The 25295-nt window shown below is 45.6% G+C and overlaps 1 protein-coding gene and 1 non-coding gene across 3 annotated transcripts in view; one reads left to right on the top strand and one right to left on the bottom strand.

The window, feature by feature from the left end:
• The window catches only part of LOC126198672 (tyrosine-protein phosphatase non-receptor type 9), an 870239-nt gene that overhangs the window by 448333 nt on the left and 396611 nt on the right, over positions 1 to 25295 (bottom strand). The gene's annotated exons all lie outside the window — the stretch shown is intronic.
• Trnas-cga (transfer RNA serine (anticodon CGA)) lies at positions 1796 to 1870 on the top strand. Its single transcript has one exon. It is a non-coding gene; the product is annotated as a tRNA-Ser (tRNA).

The following is a 25295-nucleotide window of genomic DNA, read 5'->3' on the forward strand; positions in this document are numbered from 1 at the left end:
ATGCTTGTAACTTGTATTATAATATCGCCTCTAGTGAAAATTGCTTAATCAGGTGGAGTTACTAGGCGGCTTGCAACTAGCGAACGACACAGTTTCAATTGTCCCCAAACAAAACAATTTCTGCCTCAGTCACCTGTTTATTTCACCACTACGCGTTCCTATGGTTCACGCTGTCATATTCAGGTGAAGAATTGTTTATTTATGTGGCTGGTGGAAAAGACCGAGGTGGCGCAGTGGTTAGCACACTGGACTCGCATTCGGGGGGACGTCGGTTCAATCCTGCGTCCAGCCATTCTGATTTAGATTTCCCGTGATTTCCCTAAATCGCTCCAGGCAAATGTCGGCATGGTTCCTTTGACAGAGCGCGGCTGACTTCCTTCCCTAATCCAATGAGACCGATGACCTCGCTGTTTGCTCTCTTCCCCCAAATCACCCAACCAACCATAGCTGGTGTTCACAGTCACATACCTACGCTGCCCTTGGTCTCCGACTGTCAAAAGACGTCTAAATAAACAATTCTCCACCTGAAGATGTGGTGTGAAACAATGAAACGCGTAGCAGAAAAGAGAGAGAGAGACTGGCACAGAAACTGTTTTATTTGTATTGAGCAACAGTCGCAACCGTAACGTTGTCCCTTATGGACGAAGTATTCAGTCAACTGTCCATCTTCATGTCCTTTTTGAAGACGTTGAATCCGCTGTAAATGATAACGATAGATTAGGGTTGGGAAAAACCGATAATTTAAAAGCAATACCGGTATTTTAGTTCAGAATAACTGGTATTTTTCGGTATTGTTTGGTCTCGGTTAGCGGGACAAAAATCCGGCATATCAATTTTCTACAGCAGCAATGCTAAAATATTTTGGCTTTTAAATATTTTTTGAAACGAGTGATGTTTATTTAATAAATTTCAATTGCTTTGAAAATCTGGATTATTATAGAAATTAGGTTCAAATGGCTTTGAGCACTATGGGAATTAACTTCTGAGGTCATCAGTCCCCTAGAACTTAGAACTACTTAAACCTAACTAACCTAAGGAGATCACACACATCCATGCCCGAGGCAGAATTCGAACCTACGACCGTAACGGTGGCGCAGTTCCAGACTGTAGCGCCTAGAACCGCTGGGCCAACCCGGCCGGCTAGAAATTAGGAAAACCGACTATTCAGCTACGGTTAGGGAGAAGCAGCAAACACATGACTAAAGAATACGTACAGCATTGACCAGAAAGTAATGTACCTTTTACTGTGTGGCGTGTTTCAGTAGCGTTGCCAGGTCCAAAAACAAAAATGCCGGTCTCGGCGTTATGTTTAGCCTGTTTGCCCTGAAAGCTGAACTACCTATTTTAAACAGAAGTAGTCTGCTGGGTATTTTATGTCGTTTATTAGCAGTAAGTTACAATGAGTTTTTTGCGAGACCAGTCTTAAACGTGTTTAAACTAAAAAACATTCATTAAACATCGTTAGAATTTGCTAATTATGATAGCAACTAAGTTCTCAGTCTTCTTAATTGCTGTCTTCTTCCACGATAATTTTATTTCAAAATAAGCTAAAAATTCTCTAGTAAGTAAAGTAATTAATTTTACGTTCTCTGCGACAGAAAGTGAAAAGATATTCAACAACTTTCATTTCACTTAGACTTATAAACAAACAACAATAATATGTAATTAAGAATTAATATGAAACTTCCTGGCAGATTAAAACTGTGTGCCCGACCGAGACTCGAACTCGGGACCTTTGCCTTTCGTGGGCAAGGTACTGGCAGAAGTAAAGCTGTGAGTACCGGGCGTGAGTCGTGCTTCGGTAGCTCAGTTGGTAGAGCACTTGCCCGCGAAAGGCAAAGGTCCCGAGTTCGAGTCTCGGTCGGGCGCACAGTTTTAATCTGCCAGGAAGTTTCATATCAGCGCACACTCCGCTGCAGAGTGAAAATCTCATTCTGGAAACATCCCCCAGGCTGTGGCTAAGCCATGTCTCCGCAATATCCTTTCTTTCAGGAGTGCTAGTTCTGCTAGGTTCGCAGGAGAGCTTCTGTAAAGTTTGGAAGGTAGGAGACGAGGTACTGGCAGAAGTAAAGCTGTGAGTACCGGGCGTGAGTCGTGCTTCGGTAGCTCAGTTGGTAGAGCACTTGCCCGCGAAAGGCAAAGGTCCCGAGTTCGAGTCTCGGTCGGGTACACAGTTTTAATATCCCAGGAAGTTTCATATCAGCGCACACTCCGCTGCAGAGTGAAAATCTCATTCAAGAATTAATATGTCTCATTTATACCCACTTTATTAGGAACATTGTTTTTCTTAGAAATCATTTCGTAGAGCTCTTAGCAGGATAATTTTAAATTACACAAAAACAGCAACATCTTCGTGATTGGGCAATTTGCAATTTATTGCGTTCCTTTGTCCACTGGGCCTAAAATAAAACAGAACATTGATTCGACGTTGGCATTATTGCCTGAAATTCCAAAGCCATATTCTGCCAATTTCAATAACTCCGAATGAAATTCTTCATTATGCACTTGTGTGTCTAATCAGGGGGCAGGAGCAAAGCGCGAGCGTTTGGGGCGTGGCGGCTTGGCATCTGTCGATCGACAAAGCCTACTTTGCTCTCTGAGCACAATGGGACTTAACATCTGAGGTCATCAGTCCCCTAGAACTTAGAACTGCTTAAACCTAACTAACCTAAGGACATCACACACATCCATGCCCGAGGCAGGATTCGAACCTGCCACCGTAGCAGTTTCGCGGTTCCAGACTGTAGCGCCTAGAAAAAGCCTACTTTGCCTCGCTTGATCTGCGCGTAGCGTGGCTGCAAAATTATGTGTTAGGTTTGTTCGGCCTACGAAGAAAAACGTAAGACACAGACGTAAGAGTATCACTGGTTGATATATCCGTATATCATTATGGTATATTTCCCTAATACTCCTCATACTTACTACTCGTGGTTATGTCATTTGCTTGGAACTGGCCTTAGTTGTGCGTTCCCTACTTCATCGCTAATAAGCCTCACGAAAGCTGCATACATTTGATCGAACACGACCGTAAAAAGCTGGACATGTCCGGCTAAGGCTAGACTCCTAGCAAACCTACTGGCGTGACCTATTGGACGGTACGCGTGTACATACAGTGTGCAAGACTCACCTCCAACTGGTCTACACAGTAGTCTCTCGCTGTCGCCCTCGGACATGGGTTGTATTGCAGAGTTGTACCATCCCTAGTTTGTGGTAGTATTCACGAAGTGCGGTAGCAATGAAATATAATGCTCTATTTGCTTTAAAAGATAACAGGCAGCCAGAGTGGGTCTTCAAGTGTCGCTGGAGGAAACAAGAGTTCTTCACCAACATCAAAGACGCTAACAAAGAGATGTTACTAGATCAGGGAAAGATCAAAAGGACTGAGAAATTTAAGTATCTCGGCGAAAGGATTGAACCCAACTTACCAGAAAAAACGTCATTATTCATGAGAGTCAACAAGCTGTAACTAGCCTATCGGCTGACTATGAACACCTACAACACGAAATGCCTATCACATAACCTGAAACTGAAGCACTACACATCAGTCATACGACCAAAAGCCCTGTATGTCATGGAATGTCTTTCTATGAACCGGAGAGGTTTGATGGAGAAACTGGAAGTCAGAGAGGGGAGAATCCTCAGGAAGATCCTAGGCTCGGTAGAAGAAGCTGGGGAATTCAGAAGGCTGCATAATTCGAAGCTCTACGAACATATGGAGAGGCTCTCTGGCTGTGCATGTAAAAGAAGGGTAGCTTTTTATAACAATGTCGCAAGATTGCCTACAAACAGATTGACCAACCGTCTGTTCACCTTCTGGCAAAACAAGAAGGTTCGCACCACTTGGCTGACAGAAACCGAGGACATTAAAGAACTGGGAATAACTGATCTCCAGAAGAGACAGTCTGTGAGACAAACCCTGAAGGAAGTGCGAGGATTTCAGGAAAAGCCCCGAACACAGCCCCTGAACAGAAGAAAGGAAGGAGTTACACCGACAGTGGATGCGACAGTACTGGGCAAGGATCAAAGCCCAACAGTTGAACAAGCGTGGTCCAAAGTAGGCCCATTCGAAACAAGAAGAAGAAGAAAGCATCCACTGTATCCCTTGTAACAGAATACAAATTTTATTGATATGCCTATAAGTTTATTGACGTGCTATAAATTTGGGACAATAACAGAACCTGTAATTCTGTGGTTGCTTCAGCGTGAGTACTGCATACCATCAAAAAGTGAGCATGGAAGTCATCAAATTGTGACCTTGCGCTCTAGCTGTCACTGATCCCGTCTCCTTCGCCTTCGCAATCTTTGCTGGAGACAATGAGACTGATTTCTGCCGCTGCCCCAACCTCATATCGGTCGTGATCTACTCCTTCATCCTCATTAGAATGTGCACCTTCGTTCGAAGTCTACATTTGGAAAATCGGTTATTTCAGAACGATTATTTTGAGCGGTTTTAACAGTGTAACCTAAAACCGCTTGTTTCTGCGATAACCGACATCCCTACGACAGACACCACGTACATGTAGTCCTAATGTGCATCACCGACACATGTAAAATGCGCGTGCTTGTCAGCGGACTCCATTCTACCAAATGAATAACTGTTTCGTTTCATCCACGCTTAATGAATTTGCACATTCAGATGAAATATTTGTGCTGAGCACTGCATCTGTTCCGCGCTGTGTAGAGAAAACTCGAGTAAATACTTTCGCGTCTGGTACTCTACGGCTAAAAAATCGTCTGCCGTGTTCTTTACAAGCAATGGCAGCAGCGTTTAAATCAAAAAACATGTCCATGAATAGCGTATCGCCATACTCATCGTTTACAAATCTCTGAAATATGCCTAGACGATACAGTAGACTTTGACATCAAATCACAATTACAAAATTTCAATTCTGTAAAGTCAAAACACCTTCACAACTTGAACTTCAAAACAACAATGACAATACGCAAATATCCCTACAGGACGCGAAATGAAACTTATCTTTATAAGTAGCTGACTGTCTGTACCCAACAAAACCCGGACATATGTTACGCAGAATGTTTTATTCGAAATAGTGTATGCCACCACCTCCCAAAATATTTACTATACCTTCAGAAACACCTTGCGCACATTCGTTCCGTATGAACGTAGACTCAGTACTCTACAACATTACAATGCACGATGGAGTATTACTACGACGTTCTCCAGCATGTTATCACACCTCTGGACATAGAGCGTTGGATTTGGTTATTACCAAACCCCGTCAGATGGTGGCCGTATATAGACAAGAACGTAAGCAAACAATCAGCTGAGTGCTCGCGTGTGACGTCATCGTAAATACACACTAATACTGACGTAAATCAAACGTGCGGAGCGTGTCTGTACGATATAAAACTGTCAGATACATCCATGAATGGTATCGGAACATCACAATCCGGTACAGAAACTCAGTAAACATATCGGCCCCAGTAATATGATCGGAAGACGAAAAGAATATACCTGCTTTACCACGACTGAGGTGGTGTGCTGCAAGTCAGCACCTGAATGTCTGGTTCAGTCTGTTCAGAAAGAGAGGGGTAATACTCTCTAACACAAGGGGGGAAAAAGACGCACCACAAAGAAATTATCCGAATGGGACGGAAATTGGTAGATGTGACGTACATGTACAGACGAAAAAATGAGTACAATTTTAGAAAAAAATTGATGATTTATTCAAGAGAAACAGCTTCAGAAATTTAACAAGTCAATAACGTGTTCGTCATTCGGCTGAGTATTGATTGACAATGTTGTTGGATGCCTTCCTGCGGGAAATCATGCCAAATTCTGTCGCATTAGATCGTCGTAATCCAGAGTTGGTTGAAAGGACTGCCTGTAACGTTCTCGACTGTGGAGAGATCCGGCGATCTTGCCGGCCTAGGAGGAATGTGAAAAGCACAAAGACAAGCAGCAGAAACCCACGCTGTGTGCGGGCGGGCATTATCGTGCTGATATGTAAGCCCAGGATGACTTGCCATGAAGCGCAACAAACCGAGCCGGAGAATATCGTCGATGTACAGCTGTGCTGCAAGGATGCGGCGGATGACAACCAAAGGAGTTCTTCCCGCAGACCACTCGCGACTGGAACAGCAAAGGGAATGGCAATGTGGCAGAGGTACATAAAACAATCTCCGCTCACACCGTATAACGGAGTATACAGGGTGTCAGAAACAGTGTAAAAAGCTTGTAAGAATGTTGCAGGAAACAATGAGCTCAGAAATAATTTTTGAGAAAAGAATTCGATACGTTGCGTCGTTTCCGAGGTAATTAGCATTGAAGTTAGCCAATCAGGCCGTTGCAAGCGCAGGTTCAAGTGGCCCGCCAGAGACAGTTTGTTTGGTTTTCTAAAACCGGACAAGAGAGAGATGCAAAAATTGGGCATTGACGGTAGTAAGGATCGAACCCGAGCCAAAGGCTGAGCAATCTCGTGCGCTGTCATTTACTCTATGAGAACAACTGACACTAATTGTATCTGGCGGGCCTCTTGAACTAGCGCGCGCAACGGCCTGATGGGCTAACTTCAATGTAAATTAACTCGGAAACGATGCAACGTTCCGATTTTTTTCCCTGAACAACTATTTCTCAGCACAGCCTGCCCTGAAACAACCTCATAAGCTTTTGAGACGTTTCTGACCAGCCTGTATATGTAGATGAACACTTATGTAGCACTGAATGAGGTGATGCAACGGTTACAGCACTGCACTTGTTTCTAATGACCTCGACATCAAAAGGGCACTGACTCTTTCACCATTTAATGAGCAATGCGTTTTCCAGGATTATGGCAGGTCTATGTCATCCACGTCGTTGCGCCTGGAAATATACGGGGCTCATTCAGGTATATGGTATAATTCCAAGTTACTTGTATGACCTAGTGGTCTATGTTTGTCCTCTCTCTCTCGTACATAATTCGACATCAAGGAATTTATACAGTTATTACTCACCAATCCCAAATATCTAATCCTCATTTTGGGCGTATGTGCATATCCCCTTCTATTCTGTAAGGCATCAGAGGTTATCGAAGTACTGGCGCAAATCTTCAACATAAGATATGTATTTTGTACCAGAACGAGTGAAAATACAGAACAGGGAGACCTCGAATTGGGCATAGCCATGGGGCTCCACCTGCTAGTGCAATCCATTTGGGCAGGTCTCAAAACAGGACAGAAGGCATTTCATTGTTATGCACTTCACACTGGTGTGCACAGTATACATGTAGGTCTCGCGAGACAAAGACACTTCCAGGTGCGCTAATGTAGCTGCACGAGAGCCCTCACGCTTCTTTTGTCTGCACGTCGGCAGTGATATGCACAATGGAAGAGCCAGTTGTTTGTCTGAAGAACAATAAACACACTGGTAACCATTAAAACTGCAATACAAGGAAGCATAGCAAATAACGAAATCGTACTTATTGGGTGCACCTCTAATCAGGCTAGTTCTCAACTCAAACTTAGCTCGGATGATACATACAGCTACATCAATTCATGCTGCGTCAGCTCTATGGCAGCGTTCACGAATCCTTAGTGGCTGGCGAGAGGTGATGTGCCTGTCGCTTGGAAATCCGTGACCAAGGTTTTCCATGTGCGATATATGAGTAGTACTGGCTGGGGCAACAGTCGAACACCCTCTGAATCCTGTTGCACCATAGAAGGGAATTCTGAGTGCAGGTATTTTGAATTTTCTTCCCTGGAAGTACAGAGCCAAGCCAAGGTAGGTCCGAGCGAAATGTCACAATCAGAACGTAACCAAGAAGAAAAGCCAATGCGGCAATTAGCGAGGCACACAACTGGGCACTAACACAACACACTCGAAGAGAGAGCGCTGAGTGCGACCACAGCATGATGACCGCATCATAACATCATTCTGACAGCTATGCAAGGTGCCGTAACAACACGTCAATCAAACGCAGGAACGACTTTTAGCTCGCTTATATTGCAGAAAGCCACATCTGGGACACTGCAGTACAGTGTAAAAGAGCTGAAAACTTTAGAAAATGGAACAAAATTATATCATCACAACAGCTCGTCAACGTGATCAACAAGAGTCGATACATGGACTTCTGAAGCACAGAGGCCATTCTATACTCTTCTAGCCTGTTTAGTTGCGACAGTCTTGTGAGTTACAGCAATGTCAAGGCTGTTTCACAATATGCTGCCTAATATTCATCTGGTGACTTCATATTTAAGACACCAACCCACCTGATGCACTCCAGTCCACTGGGATGCCACTGCTGCCGCTGATGTGAAGAACGACCAACATTCTGCGAAGGTGATCAACTAGCTGCTGGCCACACAATCTCCGTGAAGGTATCTGTGAAAAGCTACCGGAGTCTTGGTCACCTGTTGTTGGGAGGCCAGGGCATACTTCTGCATGGTACAGTCATCCCGTTGGCTGTGCACCTGGGTGTTACTACGAGGCCTTCGAAAATGCTGCAATAAGGTAGCGTGCCACAATGGCAGCTTCCTGGCTGGGCAGTCAGTGCCTACAGACTTCCGAGTCGGCATCCTGCACAAAGTTACCCCTGTTGAAGGTGCGGTTCCTGACCTCCAACATGCAACATAGACGCCTCTGGGACGTATGAGTCAACAACATTCAGCCATAAGCGCCTTTTTGCCATCTTCACTCAGTGCCACAGAGAAGCTATCTGCATTATATAAATTCTGCAATAAATGTATTTACAGCCAATCTTGAGTCACGAAACCACACTCTCGCACTCCGAACTCTCAACCTGTAGAGACGACAGTTCCCTGGGCCTTCACAATTTCGTCCCACCACGTGACAATGCAGTCTGGCAATGTTTGTTCTCCTCACAAGGGAACATCCCCAACTCACCCCCCTCAGATTTAGTTATAAGTTGGCACAGTTGAAAACCTGAACACAGATCGATCGAGAAAACAGGAAGAAGTTGTGTGGAACTATGAAAAAATGAACAAAATATACTAACTGAGTACTCCAAGTGCAAGATAGGCAATATTAAGGACAATGTGAGCTCAGGAGCGCCGTGGTCCCGTGGTTAGCGTGAGCAGCTGCGGAACGAGAGGTCTTTAGTTCAAATCTTCCCTCGACTGAAAATTTTACTTTCTTTATTTTCACAAAGTTATGATCTGTCCGTTCGTTCATTGACGTCTCTGTTCACTGTAATAAGTTTAGTGTCTGTGTTTTGCGACCGCACCGCAAAACCGTGCGATTAGTTGACGAAAGGACGTGCCTCTCCAATGGGAACCGAAAACATTTGATCGCAAGGTCATAGGTCAACCGATTCCTCCACAGGAAAACACGTCTGATATATTCTATACGACATTGGTGACAGCATGTGCGTCACATGACAAGAATATGTTGTCGACCCACCTAACTAGTACACTTGGCGAATGAGTAAAAAGATTCTTCTACCTTGCCCGATTTAGGTTTTCTTGTGGATGTGATAATCACTACCAAAAAAGTGACGAAAACATAAGAGTTTGACACATAAATTGAAAACGAAGAGTTAAACTTTTCACTCGAGGGAAGACTTGAACCAAGTACTTCTCGTTCAACAGCTGATCACGCTAACCAAGGCGCTCCTGAGCTCATACTGTCCTTGATATTGCCTATCTTGCGCATGGACTACTCAGTTTGTATATTTTGCTTATTTTTTCATAGTTCCACACAACTTCTTCCTGTTTTCTCGATTGATCTGTGTTCAGTTTTTCAAGGCCTATCCACTGTGCCAACTTATAACTAAATCTGAGGGGGGTGCGATGGGGAGGTTCCCTTGTCAGAACCTCCACAAACGGATATACCGATCATGGTGCTGTGCACAGAACCGAACAATGTTGCTGGTTGCACTCCAGCTGACGCACCACTCTCTGGCACCGCGTCAATGGAAGGTAGCACAATGATCGCTGTGATGACAGTCTGTGGTACTTCAGACGTCGTCGTACTGTACGTGTGATTACCTGACCCACGGTATATGACGTGTCCGTACGATCCTGCAGAGTGGTCAATAATGTCTTAGACCTCTGGCTCTAGTAGCGTGGTGCCACGGTCCGCGCGGCTTCCCCCGTTGGTGTTCGAATCCTCCCTCGGGCATGGGGGCGTGTGTGTGTGTGTGTGTGTGTGTGTGTGTGTGTGTGTGTGTGTGGTCCTTAGTGTAAGTTAGTTCAAGTTAGATTCAGTAGTGTCTAAGCTTAGGAACCGATGACCTCAGCAGTTTGGTCCCTTAAGACCCTACCAGAAATTTCCAAATTTTTTCTAGCAGCGTGGGACCATTGTGACCCTGCATGGCGGTGAGTATTGCCCTCCTAAATCCACTGATTCCGTATTCGCTTTGCAGTAGTGTCATCTGGACCAGCGCGAGCAGCAATATCGTGGAATGATAACAGCAGACTCGATGGATCCTGACCTGGACAACATTGAATTCCGACACGTGCTGGTACTCGTTTCTCCTTCTTACACGAAGCATAAATGCGGAATGTAGATGGCGTTATCGTTACGTGTAATTTTTCATGGGATTGCTATTTTCATGGCTTGCAATATATTGGGTCCGAAAAGGCAGGAACATTGGAGAGATATCAGCAAGTGTGTGTTTGTTGCCTGCAAAAATATTGCCCGTCTCTAATGACCTCGTTGTCGACGGGACGTTAAACACTAACCACCACCACCACCACCACACCAAAAATATTGCGTTATTCAAGATAAATGAAAGATGCTATAAAATTAATCGATTTGCGAGAAAAACGGCCAAAAATGACCAGTCAAACGTAGGAAGAAGCCTCGGGCGTATTTTCAGATTGCTGTGGAAAGAGAAATTTTGCAGATACTCTTACTGCTAAATCTGACGTGAGTCACTTTAAAGACGCTGTAATGTCACTCAATACTTTGAGCATGATGGTAAAAAGCCTATGTGATTTCTACTAAACCAGTGGTCCAGTCCTGTAAATGGAATGCACTAATATACCTGGTCTTTTTTTGAAACTACTTTGTCTTGGGAAACTCCTCAGGTCTTAATTTTGTTTCTATATTTTGTTCTGCCTTCAGTTTTTTGACTATTAGGGCAGTTTCTTCCAGGCCTTTATGCACTTCCTTTCCGAATTCGGTCTGGCTTTTAAATTTTCGAATTGCATACATTAGTCTTTCCAACTCCGTCTGTAATTTTCCCTACGTAGTTGTAACCTTCTGTGTTTGTGGTGTCACCGCCAGACACCACACTTGCTAGGTGGTAGCCTTTAAATCGGTCGCGGTCCATTAGTATACGTCGGACCCGCGTGTCGCCACTGTCAGTGATCGCAGACCGAGCGCCGCCACACGGCAGGTCTAGAGAGACTTACTAGCACTCGCCCCAGTGGTACAGCCGACGTTCATAGCGGTGGTTCACTGACAATCACGCTCTCATTTGCCGAGACGATAGTTAGCATAGCCTTCAGCTACGTCATTTGCTACGACCTAGCAAGGCGCCGTATTCAATTAATATTGAAATTATATTGTGAAGCATGTATCATCAAGAGCGATGTTCTACAATTATGGATTAAAGTTAAGTATTCCAAGAACTATGTTCTTTTCTTATTAGACTCAACTCCTTTAATTGTTCCAGACCTCACGCCAGTCTGCGTGTAATTAAACGCGTGCATTTCGGCCTCCTCTAGCAACACTTCAATGTTATTTCTTAATTTAAATGTTCCTGCTGTCATTCTATTCCCTAATATATTCCTCACAATTTTATTACCTTTTTGCAGATACTTTCATTTTCTTTTCGTGATACAAGAATTACTGTTGCTGATGCGTATGGACAAAGTACTCCCTTGTAACGCAGAATTTTTGCATGTATAGGGAACGAGTTTTTATTATATACACTTAAGTCCCTTTTTCCTCTCAGTTAGGTTAGATGATTACTCCCGTAATTAGGTTAGATGATTACAAATAGATATTAGAATTTGCCTGTCCTTCTGACATAGCCATACCCCGTGCTTAATTTTTATGGTGCGCTCTTGTTGTTTGTCTTTACCTGTGGTTTTTTTCCCGAAGGAGATTTGTACTCCGATTTTCCTGCTGTGTTTAAATACAGTATTTCTATTTGCTTTTGTGCTCTCTCTCCACCGTATGCCAAAACTTACAAATTATCAACGAATGCTAAACCATTAATTCTCAGGCTTCTTGCCACGGTTCGTGCGGCTCCTACCGTCGGATGTTCGAGTCCTCCCTCGAGCATGTGTGTGTATGTTGTTCTTAGCATAAGTTAGTCTAAGTTTATGTAGTGTGTAAGACAAGGGATAGAAGTCCGTAGCAGTTTGGTCCCTTAGGAATTCACACACATTTGAACATTAATTCTGAGACGATCCATTTTGCAGCCATTTGGTGTTTTACTTTTTCTGTTAGATACCACCAATTTATTCTTCCAATCTACAATCACTTTTACTAGTGAAGAGTTGAACAAGCTTGGAGTACGTCCACCAACTTGTTCATCCTATGTTTTAATCTCAGAACGGTCTGCAATTTATCTAGTAATTTTTAGTTTTACTTGCTTTGACTCTCCTGGCCCCACAAATCGCGATCAGTTTTCCGCGTCATCAAATAACCTGCTCCGCCGCGTTCTGTCCTTGGGATCTTGTTACCTTGCTCCATGTTTCTGAAGTTCCTTGGCCACCTGGTGTCTCAATCTTATTTTCGTTCTGCCTGAAGGTCTCAGTGTTTCTTCTCCAACGCTTCTCTCAATCTTAATCCCTCCTCTCTTCCACAGACGTCGTCGGCTCGTCACAGTCTCTTCGTCATATCTTTCGTAACATTATATGGTTCATTACACTGTATCTACCAGAGTTCCCTTTTCTTTCATCTTCATCATCCTTCTTCGTCAGAAATTGGTCCAAATAAGTTCCACGGGGTTTCATTTTCAAAACTCTTTATCATTCTCTCTGCTCTGATGATGATAATGATGATTGATTTGTGGAGCGCTCAACTGCGCGGTTATCAGCGGCCGTACAAAGTCCCAATATTTACACAGTCCAGTCTCGCCACGTCCATAAATGATGATGAAATGACGAGGACAACACAAACAACCCGTCTCAGATAAAATCCCCAACCCGGCCGGGAACCGAATCCGGGACGCCGTGATCCAGAGGCAGCAACGCTAGCCGCTAGACCACGAGCTGTGGACACATCTCTCAACAGATGACAGCACTTTGACGTCGCACCGATGCAACAGCTGGAAGCATACAATCGTCGTTTGGATCAGTGTACAGTCGTGAGGCTGTACGCGAGTCGTGCTTGAGTGTTGAAGTCCACCGTGTCCGTGAATACCAATGTGCCACATATGTTCACCCACGCAGAATGCGCACACGTGGTGTATGGGTACTGTAATGGCAGTGTCTGTGCGGCTGTGTCAGAATACCAGAGGCGAACCCCGTGTGCCAGGGTATTTCCCAAGGTTTTTCCAAACATTACGTGAATCCGGAACACGTTACATCAGAACGTGAGGCCGTACGGTTAGTTGAGGAAAGGGAAGACAACGCTGCTATGGTACAGCCGAGTCCCACCCATCACCAGTAAACGGTATTAGCCGTCAGCTCTATATTCCTGCCATCCGGCGTGGCCGAGCGGTTCTAGGCGCTTCAGTATGGAACCGCGCGACCGCTACGGTCGTAGTTCGAATCCTGCCTCGGGCATGGATGTGTGTGATGTCCTTAGGTTAGTTACGTTTAAGTAGTTCTAAGTTCTTGGACCTCAGATGTTAAGTCCCATAGTGCTCAGAGCCATTTTTTTCCTATATTCCACAAACGCGAGTATGGCATACGTTTTATTCTGAAGGCATGTACTCCTTCCAAGTGCAGTCCGTACATCATCTGCATCCAGGTGACTCAGTAAGCAGACAACAATTTTGTGAATGCTTGCCTGTACACAGTGACATCGTGCAATACACTTTATTTATAGCTGAGGCTACATTTACACGCATTCTCGTGATGAATACTCGCAATTGTTATGCTTGGATGACGGAGAACCCACTTGACAACAGGGAAACAAGATTCCAAGTTATGTTCTCAGTGAACGTCTGGTGTGGTACGATGTGTTCCTGCCAAATCGCATGACAGCCGTAGCAACGCGCTTTTCCTGATAGAAGACCTACCTGGACATTTGGAAGACGTGACATTAGAGAAACGACGGCAGCTGTCCGTGCAACATGATGGATCACCGATTAAGTGTAACAGACGAGTATTCCAGTGTTTGAATAACACATTTCCTCAACGGTGGATTGGCCTTGGCTGGTTCATTAAGTGGCCTGCCGGAACACCCGACGTAACACCATTAGACTACTGTTCACGGTGCTGGTTAAAAGGAGATGTGTACGCTACGAAGAAGAACTTGTCTCGCATCACCGACGCTGGTGCCCGCATTAAAGCCATCTGAGATGATCGATGAGCAACAGAACATACCTTCCAATGCGTTGAAAAGTGCATTGAGAAGGGTGAGGGACTTCTTGAACACTTCTTGTAAGGTGGATCAGTCATTAACCTCGCCATTATTCTGTCCACCGCAGCACGTACACAGCATTTCTATAAGTATTATTCGCACTTCATAATCATTCATGGATATGTGTAATCTTCAACCCTATCCAGTTCCATAACGTCCATCTCGATGGCTGAGTGGTAGCCGGCACGGTAGCTCAGCGTGTTCGGTCGGAGGGCTGACTGCCCTCTGCAATAAAAAGAAATTGACTAAAGGAATCAATGATCAAATTGAATGGATGTCATGTGACGTCCGCCAAGACCAAACGCAGCGAACAATACTGAACAAAGTAAAGTAAAGAAAAAAAAATAGTGGTCAGCGCGACGGAATGACATGCAAAGGAGCCCGGGTTCGATTCCCGGCTGCGCTAGAGATTTTCTACGCTCAGGGACTGGGTGTTGTGTTGTCTTCATCGTCATATCATCATCCCCATCGACATGCAGGTCGCCGAAGTGGCGTCAACTCAAAAGACTTGCACTAGGCTGCAACAGCAACACACGCTGGTGGCTGCTCCGTCAAAGAGAATTGCAACTCTAATCATTTACCCGCAGATCGTGTCTCCGTGTAGTACGTTACATTGATATTCGACCATGTCCTCTGGGTGTAGCATCTTTCTTGTCAGATAATGTCGATTTCGAGATCAAAACGTTGCTAGAAAGGCATTAAAATTACATCACTGAAGAAATTACGACCCGATAGTAATATGAACTGTGTTTGCAGGTAACGACGTCTGAAAGGCTGACGGAACTGTAACAGTAGCCATTAGACCGTTTATAAAGTAAAACAGAACAGGGAAACCAACAGCGCTGAAGTACCAGCACCCCTGTTAGCATCAGAAGCTGATTTAATCGCGCACACGCCCACCCGGTGTTATTGCAGTGCGCGGCAGTGTTGTCGCGGCGGACACGTGCCGGTCTTCCCTCCGCCCACGCCGGTCGCGTCTCTACAGTCCTCCCCCAACCCCCAGCAACCAGCAGCCGGCAACCGAGGCCTCTGGCTCCCACGTTTCCGCCAACGCGGAAGCCGTACCACGCGCACAGTGGGTAATATGGCGGCGGCGAGCCAAAGCCGCACTTTATGAGAAGCCACTGCCACGTGTTTGCCCGTGGCCTCACCCGTGCTCGCACGTGTCTGCTTTCATCCGTCTCACTGGCCACCAAAGGAGGCTTGGTCCACCCTCCGGGCGTATCTTTTCGCCTGAGCGCTACCATGGCAGACACGAACACACATACTCTACATATACAGGGTGTTACTAAAAGGTACGGCCAAACTTTCGAGAAACATTCCTCACACACAAAGAAAGAAAATATGTTATGTGGACATGTGTCTGGAAACGCTTACTTTCTATGTTAGAGCTCATTTTATTACTTCTCTTCAAATCACATTAATCATGGAATGGAAACACACAGCAACAGAACGTACCAGCGTGACTTCAAACACTTTGGTACAGGAAATGTTCAAAATGTCCTCCGTTAGCGAGGATACATGCATTCACCCTCCGTCGCATGGAATCCCTGATGCGCTGATGCAGCCCTGGAGAATGACGTATTGTATCACAGCCGTCCACAATACGAGCACGAAGAGTCTCTACATTTGGTACCGGGGTTGCGTAGACAAGAGTTTTCAAATGCCCCCATAAATGGAAGTCAAGAGGGTCGAGGTCAGAAGCGTGGAGGCCACGGAATAGGTCCGCCTCTACCAATCCATCGGTCACCGAATCTGTTGTTGAGAAGCGTACGAACACTTCGACTGAAATGTGCAGGAGATCCATCGTGCATGAACCACATGTAGTGTCGTACTTGTAAAGGCACATGTTCTAGCAGCACACGTAGAGTATCCCGTACGAAATCATGATAACGTGCTCCATTGAGCGTAGGTGGAAGAACATGGGGCCCAATCAAGACATCACCAACAATGCCTGCCCAAACGTTCACAGAAAATCTGTGTTGATGGCGTCATTGCACAATTGCGCGCGGATTCTCGTCAGCCCACACATGTTCATTGTGAAAATTTACAATTTGATCACGTTGGAATGAAGCCTCATCCGTAAAGAGAACATTTGCACTGAAATGAGGATTGACACATTGTTCGATGAACCATTCGCAGAAGTGTACCCGTGGAGGCCAATCAGCTGATGATAGTGCCTGCACACGCTGTACATGGTACGGAAACAACCGGTTCTCCCGTAGCAGTCTCCATGCAGTGACGTGGTCAACGTTACCTTGTACAGCAGCAACTTCTCTGACGCTGACATTACGGTTATCGTCAACTGCAATAAAAATTGCCTCGTCCATTGCAGGTGTCCTCGTCGTTCTAGGACTTCCCCAGTCGCGAATCATAGGCTGGAATGTTTCGTGCTCCCTAAGACGCCGATCAATTGCTTCGAACGTCTTCCTGTCGGGACACCTTCCTTCTGGAAATCTGTCTCGATGCAAACGTACCGCGCCACGGCTATTGCCCCGTGCTAATCCATACATGAAATGGGAATCTGCCAACTCCGCATTTGTAAACATTGCACTGACTGCAAAACCACGTTCGTGATGAACACTAACCTGTTGATGCTACGTACTGATGTGCTTGATGCTAGTACTGTAGAGCAATGAGTCGCACGTCAACACAAGCACCGAAGTCAACATTACCTTCCTTCAATTGGGCCAACTGGCGGTGAATCGAGGAAATACAGTACATACTGACGAAACTAAAATGAGCTCTAACATGGAAATTAAGCGTTTCCGGACACATGTCCACATAACATCTTTTCTTTATTTGTGTGTGAGGAATGTTTCCTGAAAGTTTGGCCGTACCTTTTTGTAACACCCTGTATACTCTTCAAGCTACTTAACAGTGTGTAACGGAGGGTAGTTCTGGTACAATATGTCCCATTCAGGAAGGGCGCGTAGAAACAATGACTGTCGGATAGCTTAAACGTATATATCCACCTCCGTAGCTGAGTAGTCAGTACAGCTGACTGTCATGCGAAGGACGAGGGTTCGATTACCGGCACTGCCACGGACTGATCCTCAGTGGTAGGAGTGGTGCGGGGCGCACTCAGCCTCGTGAGAGCAACTGGGGAGCTACTCGACCGAGTAGTAGCGGCTCCAAGATAAAGAAACCCGACAAAGACTGTTACAGCGGTGTGCTGACCACACGCCCCTCCGTGTCGCATCCAAAGACGCCATTAGCAGAGGGTGGCCCCATGCACGAACAGATAAAGTAGAATTTCGGACATCTCTGTTTCTGGAATCTACACTCATGCTCATAAATTCAGGATAATGCTGATATTAGGTGAAACAACGCTCTGGTGGGCGGTTTGCGGGTTTAAATCACCTCGGGGTAAGACCATGCGGTGCATTTGACCTGCGGTCGTCGCACGGTGGCGCTGGCAGCAGTCCACATACGCAAGGGTTTGTTGGTGCATGTCAGAGTACGGCGCAGCGAGTAAGTTTGCAGAAGTTTTCAGACGTGCTAATGGTGACTGTGTGTTGAAAAAGGCTCAAAGAACACATATTGATGACCTTATGAGGGGTAGAATACTAGGGCGACTGGAGGCTGGTCAAACACAACAGGTCGTAGCACAGGCCCTCCGTGTGCCACAAAGTGTGATTTCAAGATTATGGCAACCATTCCAGCAGACAGGAAACGTGTCCAGGCGCTACAATACGGGACGTCCACAGTGTACAACACCACAAGACCGAAATCTCAGCATCAGTGCCCGCAGACGGCCAAGGAGTACCGCAGGTAGCCTTGCTCAGGACCTTACCGCAGCCCCTGGAACAGTTGTCTCCAGACTCGCAGTCTACAGACGACTGAAAAGATATGGTGTTGGGTTGGCAGAAGAGCCAACACCGTGTTAATAGAGGAGGCCGAAATGCACGCGTTTAGCTCACGCAGGCTGGCGTGAGGAGGGAAGAACTATACGGACGTGAGGTCTGGAACACGACAAGGAATGAGAATTCAGAAAGCGGACGTAATTAGTTTCATACTTAACTTTAATCCATTAATGCGGAACGTCGCTCTTGACGGTACATGATTCACAATATTATCTATTCAGAAGACATATAGTAACTGAATATGGCGCCTTGCTAGGTCGTAGCAAATGACGTAGCTGAAGGCTATGCTAAACTGTCGTCTCGGCAAATGAGAGCGACTGTAAACAGTGAACCATCGCTAGCAAAGTCGGTTGTACAAGTGGGGCGAGTGCTAGTGAGTCTCTCTAGACTAGACCTGCCGTGTGGCGGCGCTCGGTCTGCAATTACTGATAGTGGCGACACGCGGGTCCGACGTATACTAACGGACCGCGGCCGATTTAAAGGCTACCACCTAGCAAGTGTGGTGTCTGGCAGTGACACTACACATGGTTTATTCGCCCGGGGACCTGCAAGGTGCATTCCACTGACTCATGGTCACAGGAGTGCCGTAAAGCCTGGTGTCAAGAACACAGTACATGGTCATTGGAACAGTGGTTATGTTCACGGAAGAGTCCAGGTATAGTCTGAACTGTGATTCTCGCAGGGTTTTCATCTGGCGTGAATCAGGAACCAGATATCAACCCTTTAATGTCCTCGAAAGGGACCTGTATGGAGGTCGTGATTTGATGGTGTGGGGTGGGATTATGATTGGTGCACGTAACTACCTGCATGTCTTTGACATAGGAACTGTAACAGGTCGGGTGTATCGGGACGTCATTTTGCACCAATATGTCCGCCTTTTCAGGGGTGCAGTGGGTCCCAACTTCCTCCTGATGGACGATAACGCACAGCCCCACCGAGCTGCCATCGTGGAGGAGTACCTTGAAACAAAAGATATCAGGCGAATGGAGTGGCCCGCCTGTTCTCCAGACCTAAACGCCGTCGAGCACGTCTGGGATGCTCTCGGTCGACGTATCGCTGCACGTCTTCAAACCCCTACGACACTTCAGGAGCTCCGACAGGCACTGGTGCAAGAATTGTGCAACAAATCTACTAACTTCACGCACCAAATGGCCATGGGCACGGCAAAACACGACTGCTCCTTTTTGCCACTTTGTCACGTCCACACATTCACACACTTATATGAATGTGTGGACATGTCCACAAGAACAGACATGACACATTAATGTAATTTAATAGGCCTAGCTGGGCAATGAAGCCATCTTCTTCAGTGCGGATGTACAAATACGTCCGACCTACTGTGAGAATCGCGGAAGAGCGGATATGGAGGAAACAGACTGTGGATATGTGGCACTCAATGGGAGTGTGGATCGGCCGTGAGGCAAGGCGAGCCGAGATAGTCCGTGCAGTTGCGACATCACTGTGTCGCGGATGGTGCAGTGGTTACCGCACCTGCCTAGTAAGTAGGAGATCCCGGGTTCGAATCCCGGTCCAGAACACATTTTCACTCATCGTCGCCGGTTCCGCGTAATGTCTCAATGCAACTGATAGCAGTGATCCCTCTCCTTTCCTTTCCTTTCCTTTCCTTTCCTTTCCTTTCTTCCCTCTCCACCTTTAATTTACATATAACAGTGACTCAGGTTTTCTTCCAATGTCCGTTTAAGACATAAACGTCTTACAGATCGCTAGTGCCTTATGCTAACGTAGAGGCAGTGCGCGTAAGATTGAGCATGTGACTTGATCGCTGCTCCATCCGGAAAGGTATGTCCACACGATGCCTCTTTCATCGTGCGCAATTTCAGGCGCAGGGGAAGAAAAGAGAACGCACAAAAATTTGTGGAAAGAACGCATGTACGCTGGCGTTCTCGTTTCCACACGTTGCATTACAGCGCAAGGAGTCTGCTACGGATCCTAATCTTTGTTTGGGAACTTTTGCTGCGTTAATTGTGATAAAAAGAAGACAAAGAAAGAAAACGTAAAAGCTGCTTCATGTAAAGAAGTATTTAAATACAAAGATATGAGAAATACAATGTGACGACAACGTTCTGTCTCCAAATTTCAAAAAGGCGTCACAGCGAGACTTCAGAGTTTCTGCTTCGAAAACTGCTGTGATAACACTGGCAGTAACTTCTGTTAGCCAGTAACCGACGACTTATATACCAGTTTGAACTATTTATTTAGCATATCTAAACAAAGCGTACAGTAATTACTCCTGAGACTGAAAATTAGTTAGGGTGATTCTTAGTCATTATGTGAAGGTTCATTAACTTTCAATGCGTCATTTGAATTTTATTTTATAAAAAAAATTGTTCACACAACTTAAAACAATGGAAGATTATGATATGTAGATTAACAACCTCGGACTCGACAAATCTGCGAATTTTATAGACGTCAGAATCCACCAAAACGGAGGTTATGTTTCCGATTTTTTTTTTATTTTTTTTTTTTTTGCACCGTCGGTGTATTTGGTTTCTACACTCCTGGAAATTTAAATAAGAACACCGTGAATTCATTGTCCCAGGAAGGGGAAACTTTATTGACACATTCCTGGGGTCAGATACATCACATTATCACACTGACAGAACCACAGGCACATAGACACAGGCAACAGAGCATGCACAATGTCGGCACTAGTACAGTGTATATCCACCTTTCGCAGCAATGCAGGCTGCTATTCTCCCATGGAGACGATCATAGAGATGCTGGATGTAGTCCAGTGGAACGGCTTGCCATGCCATTTCCACCTGGCGCCTCAGTTGGACCAGCGTTCGTGCTGGACGTGCAGACCGCGTGAGACGACGCTTCATCCAGTCCCAAACATGCTCAATGGGGGACAGATCCGGAGATCTTGCTGGCCAGGGTAGTTGACTTACACCTTCTAGAGCACGTTGGGTGGCACGGGATACATGCGGACGTGCATTGTCCTGTTGGAACAGCAAGTTCCCTTGCCGGTCTAGGAATGGTTGAACGATGGGTTCGATGACGGTTTGGATGTACCGTGCACTATTCAGTGTCCCCTCGACGATCACCAGTGGTGTACGGCCAGTGTAGGAGATCGCTCCCCACACCATGATGCCGGGTGTTGGCCCTGTGTGCCTCGGTCGTATGCAGTCCTGATTGTGGCGCTCACCTGCACGGCGCCAAACACGCATACGACCATCATTGGCACCAAGGCAGAAGCGACTCTCATCGCTGAAGACGACACGTCTCCATTCGTCCCTCCATTCACACCTGTCGCGACACCACTGGAGGCGGGCTGCACGATGTTGGGGCGTGAGCGGAAGACGGCCTAACGGTGTGCGGGACCGTAGCCCAGCTTCATGGAGACGGTTGCGAATGGTCCTCGCCGATACCCCAGGAGCAACAGTGTCCCTAATTTGCTGGGAAGTGGCGGTGCGGTCCCCTACGGCACTGCGTAGTATCCTACGGTCTTGGCGTGCATCCGTGCGTCGCTGCGGTCCGGTCCCAGGTCGACGGGCACGTGCACCTTCCGCCGACCACTGGCGACAACATCGATGTACTGTGGAGACCTCACGCCCCACGTGTTGAGCAATTCGGCGGTACGTCCACCCGGCCTCCCGCATGCCCACTATACGCCCTCGCTCAAAGTCCGTCAACTGCACATACGGTTCACGTCCACGCTGTCGCGGCATGCTACCAGTGTTAAAGACTGCGATGGAGCTCCGTATGCCACGGCAAACTGGCTGACACTGACGGCGGCGGTGCACAAATGCTGCGCAGCTAGCGCCATTCGACGGCCAACACCGCGGTTCCTGGTGTGTCCGCTGTGCCGTGCGTGTGATCATTGCTTGTACAGCCCTCTCGCAGTGTCCGGAGCAAGTATGGTGGGTCTGACACACCGGTGTCAATGTGTTCTTTTTTCCATTTCCAGGAGTGTATTTCTAATATTTTGTTGAGGAGCTACACATACCACCCCCACCCCCCTACATTTTATTTGTTCAGATGTCAGGCACCTCAGTTGTTGTGCTATTAATTCGCCACAGCATAAATATTCAAATATCCAGCCACAGTATTCATGTTCACTTTTCGTAAATTTGTTTTCCTACTTCGAAACTTAAAAACGAGGTCTTGTTCTTTACTGTAATATGTACGGAGACTTTTTATTTAGTATTTGACCTCAGGGCATCACATTTCAAATTTTTATTGAAATAATCTTTAGCGGCGGCTATCCATACGACTTTTCTTTGTCCTTAATAATCTATGAATTAAAGCATGCTTCCGTTGGAGTCAATAGAGATTACTGCACATAAATCTCTTCGCAGCATATACTCAACACACCACGCAATCAAACTAACTTAGGCGCCAGCTGCCTGTCGTCTGTAGTTGCGCCGTTGGAAATTTATACGCATGCGCAAAGTTGAACACAAAAAAGGCATCATGTGGACGTAACTTAAAGGCTTAGCGATCCATCTGTGTGTGCGCACTGGGGTAACTAATTTTTCGTCCGTTGAGCTTATGTGAGAGTGTCCTCACGGTGCCGTAGATCTGCGAGGTCGCCGCGGAGTATGTGCGGGTGAATGTACTCGAGTGAGAGGCAGCTTCCGGCACGCTATCTCTTCCTGCCTGGCCGCACGTTTAGCTGGAGGTCCTCTTTCCCGCCTGCCACAGCCACACAGTCCCCTTCTACGCAGTGGCTGTCACGCACAAAACGAAATGTGATGTGGTCTCGAAGCATCATCAACGTAAGTGGAGCTGCTATTTACTGTGGCAAGCGTCAACGCTCTCTACATTAATGACATAACGTGTAGTGTCCGAGTATCGCAGTAGATCATGGTAAATAGGAGATTATCGTTCAAATGGCTCTGAGCACTATGGGACTTAACTTCAGAGGTCATCAATCCCCTAGAACTTAGAACTATTTAAACCTAACTAACCTAAGGACATCACACACATCCATGACCGAGGCAGGATTCGAACCTGCGACCGTAGCGGTCGCGCGGTTCCATACTGTAGTGCCTAAAACCGCTCGGCCACCTCGGCTGGCAGGAGATTATGTTAGATCCTTGCTTATTTTTGTTATGCAGGTACTAAGCTATGGTCTAAGGCAGAGGTCATCAAACTTTTGGCACACTTGACCGGATAACTGACAATATTGTGAATGCGGGCCGCATCACTATTTTGTACAAAATCTAGGTTCAAAATCTAAGTAGGCCTACAATAATTTAAAATTGAACGTAGTTAATTTAAGACGCCAAGCGGCCAGGAGGTCACATGTGTGAATATCTAGTATTGTAAACACAAGTTTAGACTGTATCACAGTGTCGTGCTGCATACGTTTCGTCCAGAAAATTGAAATCTGTCAGCATATTGGATGAACTGACCATGTTTGGTGACCATTGTCTAAGCTATTATTCTGTGTCCAACGATTCGTCTTCTAAAGCTGGAGACATACTGAGATGGTAAAGGAAGCAGTTAATTTTCAAACTTAAAGGAAGGAAGGAAGGAAGGAAGGAAGGAAGATTAGTGTTTAACGACCTTAAAGCGTGAAAAGCTGAGGAAGCTGAACTGTTTATACGTAATCGCGCAAATGTGTTTGCCGTTTCAACCTTTCAGATTTGAGGATCTTATCTCCTGTTTAGTTACGTACATATACAGTTGGATATAATGTTAAAATTTTGTAGATCGTATTTTGATGAATAATTATCACGTTGAATTACTTTTTATATTTTTTATTGAATTCAGACTAATGTAGCGTGTGTACCTTTATCTTAAATAATAATATCTGGCGAAATAAGACTACTCCTGAAAACTATAAGGTAAAAAAAAAATTATGACGAGCATTAAGGCAGCTCCCAAGACAAAGGAAACAACGTAAAGAAAATCTGACAAAACTAACACATTCAAATATCTAGGACGAATAACCGAACAGAAAATTTCGGAGGGTGTAAACAGCGTATTACCTCAATAAGGATGCATACAGATGCATACAGATGCATTGCAGATATTTTAATGCGATGCCTTAATATGTACACACATCAGTGTGTTGCATGTTTTTTTTCTCTGCATCCAACAGACTTCCCATAAATATGTCACAAACTTTACGACGTGATGTTTTGTGCATGGTTTTACTGCATCACTAAGTGGACTAAGTCTGTTAGTATAGACTAGCCGTTTTGTGTCCACGCGTCCATAGTTCAACGCCTAACCTGCTGCATAGTGGAAAATAAACATAATGGCTTGCTTTTGCCACATGTACTTGGATGTACTAATCAACCGAAAAACATACGACTTATAATGGCTACAATTCTTAGTCTGCATATGAGGTAAATTCTAATAAAATGTTGTTCAATGCCGGCCGCGGTGGTCTCGCGGTTCTAGGCGCGCAGTCCGGAACCGTGCGATTGCTACGGTCGCAGGTTCGAATCCTGCCTCGGGCATGGATGTGTGTGATGTCCTTAGGTTAGTTAGGTTTAAGTAGTTCTAAGTTCTAGGGGACTGATGACCACAGCAGTTGAGTCCCATAGTGCTCAGAGCCATTTTTTTGTTGTTCAATGCACCGTCCTCATCACCAACAGAAATTTCTGCACTTATGCCCATTACACCTTCTAGAATAAGAAATCAATATCTCTCAATGCTAAGCTTAGACAGTGCACTACAGTAATTCGCCCAGAAACACATCAGGTTTAACTCTAAAGAAAAAGGCGATGACTGAAGAACTGGATATCGTAGAAAAAAAAAGTACTAAAGAAAATATTGGGACAAGCCAAAGAGCAAACAATACAGAAGAGGTTAAATAGTGAATTTGTATACCAAGACTGAAAGACTTACAGACGTAATTAGGAAAACATGATTAGCTTTCTGTAGTCACATCTAAAAGATGAGTCCCAACAGACCGACAAAAAGGCTGTTCACTTATTTCGGATAATTAAAAAGGAGTGACACATGGCGCGAATAAATTGTAAGTGACATAGACGAACTCCGAA

This window comes from Schistocerca nitens, chromosome 8, assembly GCF_023898315.1.
Source record: "Schistocerca nitens isolate TAMUIC-IGC-003100 chromosome 8, iqSchNite1.1, whole genome shotgun sequence".
Classification (NCBI taxonomy): Eukaryota; Metazoa; Arthropoda; class Insecta; order Orthoptera; family Acrididae; genus Schistocerca; species Schistocerca nitens.